Source organism: Rousettus aegyptiacus, unplaced genomic scaffold (assembly GCF_014176215.1).
Source record: "Rousettus aegyptiacus isolate mRouAeg1 unplaced genomic scaffold, mRouAeg1.p scaffold_m13_p_11, whole genome shotgun sequence".
In the NCBI taxonomy this organism is placed as follows: domain Eukaryota; kingdom Metazoa; phylum Chordata; class Mammalia; order Chiroptera; family Pteropodidae; genus Rousettus; species Rousettus aegyptiacus.
Window position 1 is genome coordinate 8,658,230 of NW_023416286.1, and position 13,599 is coordinate 8,671,828.

The 13,599-nt window shown below is 42.8% G+C and overlaps 1 long non-coding RNA gene and 1 pseudogene across 1 annotated transcript; one reads left to right on the top strand and one right to left on the bottom strand.

The window, feature by feature from the left end:
- The first annotated feature begins 1,974 nt into the window (after nucleotides 1-1,974).
- Nucleotides 1,975-10,216, top strand: LOC107497274. The gene is made up of 3 exons (XR_004953305.1): nucleotides 1,975-2,146; nucleotides 3,251-3,404; nucleotides 10,115-10,216. It is a non-coding gene; the product is annotated as an uncharacterized LOC107497274 (long non-coding RNA).
- LOC118609677 lies at nucleotides 9,359-9,474 on the bottom strand (annotated as a pseudogene).
- Nucleotides 10,217-13,599: the final 3,383 nt, after the last annotated feature.

Sequence of the window (13,599 nt, forward strand, 5' to 3'; positions counted from 1 at the left end):
AGGGGCTCAGAAAAACCCAGCCACTAATTTAAGTCATTAGTCATTAAGTTTTTAGAGTTAGGTTCACACTGGTTTCCTAGGGAGGTGACCAACTAATTTATAAGAAGGGAGACAATTGCTGGTTTATAGAGCTGCGTAAACCTCTTAAAGGAGTGATTGTAAACGGCACATTCATAAGACAGATTACTTACTAGATTGGCAATAAAAAGTGCCTTGAACACCCCAGTCCAAACCTCTATTGGGCAGAAAACCAGAAATCGCCATTGCCGTGTGCCTGAGCCCTGCACATCCTTTCATGTTCTTCCATGACTGTCTTGAAATTCTCTGTATAATCTTATCTTTGAACTTGAGTTTTGTGATGGTGCTGATGGGCCAGCATCGTACTCACGTGGGTCAGCAGCCCGCACGCGGATGACTGTGGTCCAGAGGCGGCCATGGGCACACGGCGGTCGGCCCAGACCCCGTGGGTGTGCATCAGGGCAGGTCAGGGCTCCTACGGGGCGGCCAGGACCGAACCTAAGTGGCAATGACAGAAGCAGCAGTAGCAGAAGTGGCAACCACAGCCCCAGTAGTCTGAGCAAATGTCGGAGGAGAAACATTAAAACAGCATTGCATAAATTCACATTTAAAGTCCATTTTAGACTTACATGAAACCCATTTGTGCAGAGAGCTAAATTCTTTAAAAAATTATTTTGTGACTCTCATCAGTTCTAGATGTAATAAAATTTATATTTTGATATAATATCAGAAATTTATTCCAATGTAATATCCCCAAATAATCGCAACGATGTTGTCACAGCCTGTAAAATGCTCGTTATAGCTCCAGCAACGGCTGCATGTGCAGAAAGATCCTTCTCAAAATTAAAAATATTTCTAATTTTGCATTTACAAAACCAACCTATATTGCTTTAAATATTTAAAAATAAATTTGCTAGAAGTACGTTTTGATGAATTAATAAATTTGCAGAAAAGTAAGCCAAAAAGTCCTATGATCAATCAAGATAGCACATGATTAAAGTGTTATTATTTATCACATTATATAAAATTATATAACATTTCAAAATATTATTCTGAAATTTGCAAGTTTATGCTGTTACCCCTGTATCACTATTACTTCTAATACTCTTTTGTAAGTAACAAAATATTTTGAAAGAAAACATTTTTGGATTTTAATACCTTTAATAGTACTTTTTCCTGCCTTTTAAACAAGGGGCTTTCATCATCATTCTGCACTAAGTCCTTCAAAGAAGGCGTCCAGAGGAGAGAGAAATGATAGTATAGAAGAAATGGGTCCTCTACCAAGAGTCCAAGTGTCCTGTTCATCCTGTTCAATAACACGCCCCCAGCGTAGGGGGAATGACCAGCTGGGGGCGGGTTAGCGTGAGCCGTGGTCCTGGGGATCAGGTGCACGATCGGGCGCCGTCTCTGGAGTCTGACGAGGGCGGGCCTCAGTGCAGGAGCAATTGTGCTTTTTTCCTCGTTGCCAAAGCAGCATGTTAGGTATTGGAAGCCAGTAAAAGGTGGAGAAAATCTAGGGAGAGTAGACTGCTTTCCCCTTAGTCACTACTGCTGTGAAAAGTGCTATATGTTTTGTGTCTATTTTTTTATTTTCATCCTCTTGTTCTACAGAATCAGAGCTGGTTTATTAGAGAGACAGAGGTTGCACAGGAACCTGGCGTCTGTGATGCTGGGATGAAGATCTGGATGTGAGCCCAGCTCTGCCACTTATTGCAATGAGACCTTTAGAAACTACTCGTGCCTTTAATTCTTCATTTTCTCATGTGGCGGTGAAGGATACAGTGACAGAGGATATGTTTTGGTGACACTGCTTTGATTCATGCTAAGAAAGCAGCTGTTTTACCTACCATTGCTTTTGTGTCCTCAGAGCAAATGCCAACACAGAAAAAAAGGCAAATGACATTCTAGGATAATCATGGAAGCATCTCGACCTGGCAGAGCTCCGGGGCTCTGCAGCCCACACTTCGAGAACCTCTATTCCACAGCATCTTTTGAAAAACCCCACAGCTGGACCTAAGCTCCAGTGTTCAGAGAGAGTCCAAGAGCCCAAGAGAGAAAAAATAAGCAGAACACACAAGACAAATCCTTAAAGGAAGGGATTAAAACTTGAACCTAAATATAGAAACATGTAAGAGTGGTTGATTATTTTTCAAAGATTTTGTGCATGATGTTTGAACTAAATACGCCAGCAAATAAGTTGAAGGAGAATAGTGGTCACTGCTGAGACTGGCATTAGTGCTCTGGAAGTTTAACTGGAAGCAATACTAAAAACACAGAGCAAAAATGCAAAGAGAAGACAGGCATGAGAGGGGAAAAAAAAAGATTTTTAAAGGATATATCTGGAAGCACTAACATGTGAATAAAAGAAGACCCAGTGAGGAGAGAAAGCACAGATGGAGAAGAGGCAATAATGACACTAGTAAAGGAAGAAAATGTTCCCGAGATTAACACAGACCTGGATGTGCAAATTGAAACTACTCACAAAGTTCCAAGTAAAAGGGATGAGGACAAAAAAAAAAAAAAAAAAAAAAGTCATGTAAGCTAGTCTGGAAAATTCTTAAACTCCAAGAGTGAGGAGAAAGCGTTAGACCCTTCCAGAATAAGACTACCATTCAGTGTTTCCTATGTGACTCCTGAGAGAGATGGTTGGATGGTGTCTGATTGTCGAGAGAAAGGGACTGCTACCCGGGATCCCTGACCCACCCCAGATGTCACTCTCCTTTCAGGATAGAGGAAAGGGTGCTGTGACCCAGAAAGTATATCACTCCTGCATGGGAGGGACCCGAGGAAACTACTGGAGAGAGGACTATGTAAGGAAATGACGCAGCCCCATAAAAATGCATTTCCTCCCTCCGCCAGCACCACCAGCAAAGCCAGGGGACCATGAAGGGGGAAAGAAGCAACGGTCAGCAAGGCATATACGGTTAGATTCAAACAGACAGCAGTAGACCAGGAATGTACGCTAGCTGCCCCAAATAAGAGCTCTTAAAATAGAAAGGAACTATGTAAGGGTAATTCTAATAATAATCTGGAATGAGAAGAACTGAGCTATCTCAGTGAAATCTAGACGTTAGGGATGAAGAAGGAGAAAAGTAATGAGCAATGCATTTCAAAGATTCTATCTTGGTCTGGGTAACGGCAGAGAATTGAGAATAAGGCTGAAGATATTCTGAAAGACTATCTTACTTGGCAAAGGAAGTAAATCGTATCTTTTTTTTTTTTAATATTACAGAAATACGTGTTTTGTTATGAGCCCCTGCAGAGGGAAGGCAGATCTGTACGGAATAGAACATTACAGCGGAACAACAATATTAACAGAGGGTAAAAGATAATGAAAAGAAACACGAAAAACAAAAAATAGCAGAGAGAGAAGGAGGAGACGCAAGGTGAGTCAATGCGAACACTAGGTGAACATCAAATTAGAAGGAATAAAATAAAGTACGAAAAAAAATGCAATGGGGTCCTAAAAGATCGAGGGAAATCTGAGAAACTCCAGCCAAGAGAATCCTAAGGGAATGCACCTAAGTGTAGAGTGGTGTCCTGGATGGGGTCCCGGAACAGCAAATGGATGTTAATTTAGGTAAAAACCAAGAAAATCTACTTTGGTTTTTAGCTGCTGTAAAACCTGGAATTATAAGGCTAGAGCAGGTCTCAAGAACTGAAGGACTGGATGCAATTGGGCCCCCAATTCAGACTTTACAAACAGGGACTGATATGTTCTTGGGCGTCAGGAAATTTTCTTTTCTTCTACTTCTCAAGTCTGCTTTTTCTTGTATGTCTGCTTCCGCATTCTTTGATGTAGCAGCCCGAGTTTCCAGTCACACGGTGGAAAGCTGCCGGTGACAGTTCCTGAATTTATATCTCCTCTGATGAACACTCCTTCCTTCCTTCCTTCCTTCCTTCCTTCCTTCCTTCCTTCCTTCCTTCCTTCCTTCCTTCCTTCCTTCCTTCCTTCCTTCCTAAAGAAATAGTTGTTGCATGCTTACTATGTGCCAGGCACTCTACAATACTCAACTCTATTCTGATGATAAGATAAAGCAGATATTATCCCATCCTCACGGAGATTCCTAGACAGTAGGAGAGGAGGACATTAGTCTATTACTTATACAAATAACTATATTCTATAATTAACAAATGATAAGTGCCAACAAATGATAGTCTATTACTTATACAAATAACTATATTCTATAATTAACAAATGATAAGTGCCAAAAAATCTGCATATTGTGAAACCGTCCCCCAACCTAGTCTAGGGTGTGAAGGAGGACTCCCTTTGGAAAAATAACATAAAACTGGGACCTAAGCATAAACAGGAGTTACCCAGCCATTGGGAACAGGTGTGGTGAACACCTTTACAGAAAGTTTGGAGATGGGCAAAGGGAGGGAGGTGAAAAGTTGAGCTATTTATCCTAAACCTATAGCTAGTGTCTTCTACAAGGTAGATTCAATAAATTTATATTTGTAAAACACAAATTTACTTATTTATTGACTCCTAAAGAACACATTTTTTTAATATCCATGTAATATTTACAAAAATAGTTGATTGTGTACTCGACTACACAGAAAACCTCAATCTTCAAAAAGTAATTTGGAAATCTAGAAAACATTGATGATTTCTTAGAAAAACATAAATAATTAAAATTGAAGAAGTAGGAAATTTGAATAGACTGAGCCCCATAGATTAGAAAAGTGATTCCAAATGTATTATTGAAAAAGTTAAGAGCATTTGACAATTTCATAGCTGAACACTAACCTTAAATTCTGATGTTATTTAAACTATTCAAGACTATAGAAAACAAATTCTCATTATATTTACGAAGCCATTCTTATTACTATATCCCAATAAAGATACTGCAAAAAGATCTAGATGCAAAGAATTCTGAATATAATATTAGCTAAAATAATCCAGCAATGTATTAACAGACTAATAAACTATGGACGGACAAGTTGAATTTACTGCAAGAATGCAAGGCTGCATTGGTGACAGGAAATTAAGCAACATAATTCCTTACAACGACATATTAAAGCTGAGAAATAAATGAACATATCGATATGTGCTGAAATGCCATTTTGATGAGCATCCAGCAGCTATTCTTAAAGACAATTAAGAAAATGTATAAACAAGAACCCTTTTTAAGTATGATAAAGATTACAAAACGTCGGTAAGCATTATTCCAAATAGCAAAACTCTACGGTCACTTTATGATCAGGAGCTAGGTAAGGTTGCTCGCTTTTGACATTGTTACTCAACATCATCTTGGTGGTTCTAGTAAATGAGGTAAGTAAAGACTCTAAAATAATTTGTATACATATTGGAAAAGAAAGGATAAATGCTCTTTTTTTTCCTTTTGGTTGATATTATTATATTCCTGAAAATCCAAAAGACTTAAGGAAAAAGTACCAATTGGTAAGAGGAGTAGATATAAAAATATAGATAACAATCAATAACAGAAATCACCTAAGCATGGAAATGGGAACAATTCATTTGTGGTTGCAAAGAAATACCATGTGAAGAAAACTAAAAAGTCCTAAAAACAAGACCCAAACAAATGGAAAATAATGCTAAGTTCTTAGATATATACTGAGTTCTTAGATGTGTAGACTGGAAATGACAAAAATATTAGATTCCCCCCAAGTCACTATATACATATATATATGATATTTATATATAATAATAATTACGATATATAATGCAATTTCAATTAGAATCATACATCATATAAAATAACCATAAAGCTTATTTAGAAAAAAAGCCCAAGAATAAAATGTATAAATGTATAAAATGTAATGATATAAAATGCAGATATTAAAACTTACTATATTTGAAACTGATTTAAATAAATAAATTAAAAAAAAATCAAATCCAAAACAAAAGTAAAACTTACTATAAAGCCTCTATAATCGAATAATGAGGGCACATATTTTTTTTTTTTGATTTTTGAAATAAATAAACATGGTAAAGGAATTGGATGGAAAATCTAGAAACAGATCCCAAAATACACATTATTTTAATTTATTATGAATTTGATATTTCAGTGCAATGTGCGAAGAAAGGTGCTGGCTCCACTGACAATCCATTTGGAAGAAAATAAAAATATACACTTCTCTCTCAGTATTTGTATAAATAAATTTCAAATATGTGAAGCATTCAATGTAAAGAAATAAACATAAAAATAAATCAGGGATAAATAAATAAATTACTTCAACTGAGAAAAAATTATAGTTGCCTATACGTACAGTTTAGGTCTCCGAAGATTTCTTAATCAAGAGAAAACCCAAAAGCTATAGAAGATTACACAAGATCAAAGAGAAATTATAGAGTTAAAAATAAATTTGCATCATAGATGAGAGATAAAAAGTTAATATCTTTCAAATACCAAGAATTCTTACTACTGGGTAACAAGTAATAGAAAATAGATATGAATGAATCACTATCCAAAACATATGAACAGTGAAAGTTATCAGTAGTCAAGGAAATACGAATTAAAGTAACAAAGCAATATTCATTTATAACCATGTAATTAACAAATCCACAATAGCATGATAACATTTCCACTCGTATGTGAAGTATGCAGAAGAAAACTTACTATCATGATTTACAGATGAAATGTGAATTGTTACAGCGATTTTTAAATGGCAATATAGTCATATCTTTCAAAAATAAAAATTTGCACACACTTTGATTCACCAGTCTTATTCCTGGGAAATTTATTCCAAAGAAATACATAAAAATAAAATTTTATAATAATAGATATGTTTTGTGATGTTTATCACAGCATTATTCCTATAATTAGAATTCTGAAACAAAGTGAATCCCCATAAATTAAAAAAATAGTTAAATCAATCTTTAAAATAAAATTATGCAGTCATTAAAAAGAATTTAATTTAAAAAAATAACTGAATCAATCTTTAAAGTAAAATTATGCAGCCATTAAAAAGAATGAATTATAGCAAAGCCAGTCGATTTGGTTAGAATTTCTATAATTACTGAGTGAGAAAATCTAGCTGCAGAAAGGTAAACAATGTCTGTAAATAATACTAATAAACAATGACAAAGTACATCGTTTCTATATAATATATGTTTGTGAATGTGTTTACGACATTAGGCTGCTAACACAGACCTTAGTGTGGTGGAGAAAGGAAACGAGGAACAAAGAAGGGAGGGAGGAAATGGATAAATAAATGAGGAAGGGCCAGAGAGAGGGATGAGAACCATTTAAAAAGCCAGCATGATCCCTATTATGTTCTCTGTGGAACAATAAAAAATAAAAGAACGCTGGCCTACTGGCAGGCAAGCTTTCAGTCACTTTTCCCTGAGACCTGACTTTTCTACCTTATTGTTCCCGTGGCTACTAGTCTGTCGGCGATTATGTGCCACTCAGCACACTGGGGAGCGTTCCTTTTTGTCTCCCCGGCATATTAAACAAACACAGGCACTGCATGTTCCTTCATCGCTCCATTTGTCAGGTTGTGTTCACGCCACAGAAAAAGAGAGAACATTGCACAACCCTTTTGCCATGTGTGACAGTTTAACGTACTTGCCAATTGTCGTATCGGCTCTATATTTTAAACATCTTAATTGAACATAGAAATCTGTAGACGGGAACTTCTGAAAGGCTACGTTTCTCTTAATTCCTGGAGTTACAGCAAAGCAGGAAGAGAAGCAGGAGCCATCCGTGCCTGTAAAAGGCTTCATTTCACGTGATAACCTTGACACAGGGAATGTCAATAAGATCACATGAGCAAAACTCCACGACCACCTTCTACTCACTTGGTGGTGTTCCTGACTCCCTCTCTTCCCCCGTCTACCTCAAATGCAGTCCTGCCCTATGGCTGCCCCTCTGTCCCCAGACTTTCTCCTTCCTGTTGAGTTATTCAGCCTTCCTCGGAGCCATCAGTTGTTTGGTTTTGCCTTTTGTCTTCTGAGCTCTTTGAAGACTTATCATCTCTCCTTATTGCTAGATCACATGGTTAGTTTAAAACCCATTGTTACATTAACTAACCTTTAGAGCAAATGTATCTTTTCACTTACCCTTGATGTAACGCTTTGAACAGAAATCCAGCCCTCTCAAAGCTAAATGGATGGGACTGGGATGGAGGCGGCCGGCGCTGACCTGGGGTTCACGCCCCCCGCTGCCCTGGGAGTGCTGCATCCTGCTCCTCTCTCATACCACACTCGTCTCATGTCCCACTCTGCCCTGGCCCGTCTAGCGTAGCAGTCTGGGTATCTTGAGGTGACCTTTTTTGTTGTTGTTATTGGAAACAGAAAACATTTTATTGGATTGCTGTGGTACCCACACTAATGCGGAAAGGTAGAGATTCAAGACGGAATATTTGAGAATATTTGAGAACAAACCTTTCATAGCTTATTCTCAAAAGGAAAAAAGAAACAAGCTTTGGGGAGTTTCAGATTCCTCAAAAACTACACTCGACATGCTGCTAAGCATTGTTCCGTTCCTGTAAAGACGGGCAATTACGGGAACTAATTCCTGGGAGGAGGCCACGTGGAACAATAACGACGAAAGGCTTCCTGGTGCATTTCGCCACTTTGCATGACCCCCACCTTAATCTCAATGTCAGAGGTGTTAACACACCGGTGAGAAGAATGGCTTCCACAACGTTAACGGGCATAATGATGCTTCGAGCTTCAGTTCTTTGAAAGGAGCTGGATTCAGAGGTTATGTCTGTTTACAAAGGGGATTCAGTATTTAGTCCTAATATGTCCAACCTTGAGAGCTGTACCTTAATTTATGGGCTCTTGTTTTTGAGAATGTCCAATATGGTTGGAAAGAGCAATTCTTTACAACCACTAAGGCGTTGCCTGACAACGCAGAGGTTATTTGCTCAGTTTCTCAGGGAGACACAGACTGGAGAAGAGTAGAGGGTGGAATGATGCTGTGTATGACAGAGAAGCCCCATCTGAGGCTTGTTTTCACTCATCTTCAATGCAAATCTGCATCTGCTGCTCTGCTCTGAGGACTCCGACTAGCTCCCAACCCTATAGGCACAGTATCTCTCCACGAGCCTCTCTGTGCGGGAGCAAAACCATCCTCAGTGAACACGAAACACAGTTGAGTGAGAGGGGGACGGGATGCTGGTGGCTGCTGTCTCCTCAGAGAGAAGCCGCCAACCGGACTCTGGAAGCCCGCTGTCCAGTCTCCCTCCCAGGCAGGCCTCGGATGGGCTTGCCTGGTGTTCACCTCTGAGATTTTCTTCCCTCTGGTTTCAAGACTGACAACTGCACATCTGGGCGGAACATTCTTTCTGGTTTTATAGAATCAACTTCCAGTCTCTTTGAACTGGGAGCTCTTGTCATTTTTTAAAAATTTGTTATTGTTTATGCCTACAGCACCTGGTCTTCCTAGGTGGTCTCCCATCCAAGTACTAACCAGGCCTGACCCTGTTTAGTTTCCAAGATCCGACATTGGGTTTGTTCAGGGTGGCATGGCCATAGACCATGGACTGTGGCTCCATTGGGGTGTGAACCCAGAACCTTCTGCATGTAAAGCAGATGTGCTAACTGCTGCATTATGGAAGCACATCCCGTTTTGTCATTTTAAGGTGACTCTTTTTTCCTGCTTGGTCCTCTGGGTGTGCCTCTTAAAGTTTACCCCCCTGCATGCCTAAGTCTGAGCGGTTCCCCAATTTAGACCCCGTCTATACCCAGTACTGCCAGTGTCTCCAGCTGGGAAGAAAAACATTTGGCTTTCTTTCCTCCTGCTCTCCTATGGATTAGGAGGTCCCATTGAAGGTACATTCATTTAGCACATTTCTGACTCACAGAGAATCTGAGAAAAGGAAGAGAGAATGTAAGTGAGCATTAGGCACAACTCAGGGGCATTTCAGGCGAGGGTCTGGGGAGCGAGTACCGAAATCTGCGGTCCATCTCACGCTCTGCAAGAGCAAGGGCAAGAGAAAGCACTAGTTTGGAACTGTTCTACCTCACATTGGGCGTGGCTCAGTTTCTGTGATTGTTTAAACCGTAGATGAAATAAACAATGACAGCAGAGCAAGTATATAGAGGAAGATGCAGAAGTTGAGTTAACCGAATTCTATCATTTCACGTGATCACTTGCAACTTCTCTTTTTGCTTAAGGTTTAAAACAGTGAACAGCATTTAAAACCATGAAGACGTCACACCCACTACGATGGCTAAAACCCCAAAGGTGGACGATAACAAATGTTAATGAAGATGTGAAGAGGCTGGACTCCTCATGTGATGCTATGGGAGGGTAAGATGGTGCAGCCGCTTTGGAAATTAGTTTGGCAGTTCCTTAAAAAGTTAAACAAAAAAATATATATGGTGTAGCAATTCCACTAGGTATCTCTCCAAGAAGAATGAAAATCTCCCCTCAGTATCGCTCTCTGTTATTTCTGCCACCTTCTAGTCATTAGAATCAAGTCACTAAACACAGCCTATGTTCAAGGAGGGGAGAATTAAGCTTCGCTTCCTGCAGGGGAGGGCGTCACATAATGTGTGGACGTGTTTCAAAGCCACTTCTAAACCAGGTTTTGTTCTACTTTTTTTTTTTCCTGGAGGAAGATGTTTCTGGTTGGAAAGATGAGGATGTGAAAAGGAAGGAAACATTTTGCTTTCTTTTTGCCTTCTGTTGACATTAAACTCTCCATGTCTGGCAGAGACCTATCGCTTCCTTCTCCCGTTTCTTGCACTAAATACTCCTTTTAAAACTCTTCATTTTATTATTGTTGTTGTTAGTTTTTTTTTTCTTGCTGTCCTCTATATATTTTGAAGATCTCAGTACATTCTGGGTTTCAGACTTCCCGACATTACTCTTAGGGTTTATGGCCATAATTTGAATCTGTTATTGGTATTTTGCTTTGTTTCCAGGAAACAAGGCACAATTTTTAACGCCATTACATTTCATTATCCGAATCTTGATCATCGTTTATCGCGCCCTCCCACCAGTTTCTGAAGGCTCCCTGTGCCCCAGGAAAAAATAGCAGAAGGGACTCCAAAGACAGCTTTGCAATAATAGCTCCTCAAATATGCAAGAAATGGAATAAAAGGCCGGGTTTCCGCTGCCTCTGAATCTCCATCTGAGAACGAGAACGCACCGCAGGTCGGGGAGTGGGGTGGGGTGGGGTGGGGTGGGAGGGTTGGGGGGCCCTGCGGAGCCGTCCGCGTGTCAGGCCGAACTGCCAGGCCCCATGTGTCCGGAGGAGCGAGCACACCTGACGCGTGCCACCTGGCAGTGCCGTGGCCACGCGCGTCCAGTGCCGCGGACCTCGGCGAAGCACGGTGGCATCTCCCCTCGCCTGGCGAGTGCCGTGCGGGGCTGGGCAGCGTCGTCCGGCGGGAGGTGGGAGAAGCCGTGGACCTTGCCCCTCCCCTCCGCGCCGCTGCCTTTTACAAACCCGGCCTCGCCACAGAGCTTGTGTGGCCTCGTCGCCCGCAATATCTTCTTCACGGTGGACGTTACTTACAATCATATTCAAAATGTCCCTCTTCAGAAGATCCGCCGAGCCAGCTCCCGCCCTAAGCCTTCCCGCAGCCAGCGTGGCTCCCCCACGTCTTCGCAGGTCACCGAGGTCGTCGCCCTGAGTAGGGCAAGCAGCAAGGCGAAGATCGGATCGTCTGGACTTCGGGCCTGGCCGGGCCACCTCTTCATCGGACTGTCGTGAGGATCGATGGGCGAGCGGTGCGCGCGCACGAAGATGCCTCTGTCGCGGCAGGGTCAGTGCGCAGCTGCCCTGGCCCCGCTCTTGCTTCTTCCTCAAGGTGCCGCTGACCCCACGTGTCGCCGCGACCATCCGAGGCGGGAAGGTGAAGGGCACGTGGCCCCCGAGGCGTCTGAAACTTGCCCTGGTGTTTGTCCTTCCAGGTGTGAAGTTCTGGTGCGTCGTGGCTCCTCATTAAGCTTCAGAGTTCCCCTGGGAGAATGTTGCGGCCAATGGCCTGCGCGCTGGCCGCCGGCGGGGTGTCCTGTGGTCCAGCAGGGCCCGAGGCCTCCTCAGCCCTGGATCCCTCTTTTCCTCTCGATTTGCGTGTCACGGTTTAGAAGCCTTAGCCCTCTCCGGGGACTGGGGGCTGCTGAGGGATTCTCCTCTTGACTGGCACGGCTCCCGATGCCCCCTCGAGCGGCCTACTTCCGACCTCCCCTAACGTCTTGACGCTGGAGGGTGGGGACGTGAAGAGCTGTTCGTTTCACCCTCGCAAATCCTTTGACAAAAGTGACGGAGTGTTCGTCCTGTCTTCTCAGAGAAAGACTGTTCCCCTCCCGTTCTTATTCACTGCCACGAAGCGGCAGCCGTTGCTGTGAGTACAATGGTTTAAAATTCTTTCATTCCGTCTCAAAGAATCCTGCTTTGTGCCAATCTGAGCCCTGAACCGTAACCCAGTCACCGAGACCCCAGGGGCGTGGGGCTCTGGGAAATACGAGCTTGGGGATTCCTGGGGCGGGGGAGGGGGCGGTTCGGACAGCCGCAGGGCCCTGCGAGGTGAGCGGTGCCACCAGGCAGCTTGCGCTGTTTGACGTGCTGCGTCCTGGCTTTCTGTCTCCATTAAGGTCGCTTCCTGCAGGCTTCCTACACACACCGCGGGGTTTACGCTGGAACCGCCGCACACTGAGGGAAACTGAGAGCAACGGTGCTCCCCTCCGCCACTTCGAGTTCCTTCGGGGTGGAGCATTGCGTTTCTTGCGGTTGGAGGAGAGAAGCAGCTCTGGAGGGCCGGTTTCTTTTCCCTCGCGTCTCAGAAGGCGGTTGGTTTCCGCAGGTCCCAGGGATGGGAGTCGTCACCCCAGTGGCTGCTCCTTAGAGAACATATTTAATTTCAGATGACTGGGTAGCTTTATTTCTCTAAAATAATGTGAGCTGTTCATCTTCGTGGAGGATGACCCGTGGAAGATGGTGCGCTCTACCCGTGGCTCCAACAGGATTGACAGTTATGTCTGTTTGCTTTTTATTTTCCCCCGTAGATGAGGGAGCAACAGAGAAACTGAAAGACCATGAGGAAAACCAATAAATACCCCCAGATCCAGTCATCTTATTTTGGGGCACCTGCTCACTCAACATCTTCGACTAGTCCAGTTGGAGGGCGTGGAAATCCTGCTCCCAGTTTCCCCACCACCCCGGAAAAGGTGGGGGCCTTTTCCCTTGTTATGGGTGTTCCGCGGGGTCTTTCTCAGGCAAAAAGGTCCCAACAAAACTATCCTGGATGGTCTTCGGAAAATGCTTGATGAGTTTGGAAAACAAATGCATCAGAGGTTCTCAGAGAACAGGTGAGATTTAGACGCTTTGAAGTGGTGGAAGGCGTGAAGGACGAGGTGAGGGTCAGGGAGGAGGCGGCGATGAAGAGCCAGGAGAGGGGCTGTCCCGGGGACGTAGGGACCACGCAGGGGAGTGACCACCGCCCACCCCACTCGTCCTGGAACGAGGTCAGGGCGCCTCTCAGGTTCAGGCCCTGCTATGCGCTCCTGTAATTCCAGGCTCCTCCTTATTCCAGAAGGAGCTCTCACCTAACTGCTAGCGCCTGAAATCCTTGTCATCTGAGGCAAAGTCTCTGCTTCCCAATAAAGAGATACAGGTCTTAACTATGCAAATCTATAGTGGAGTAGCTCT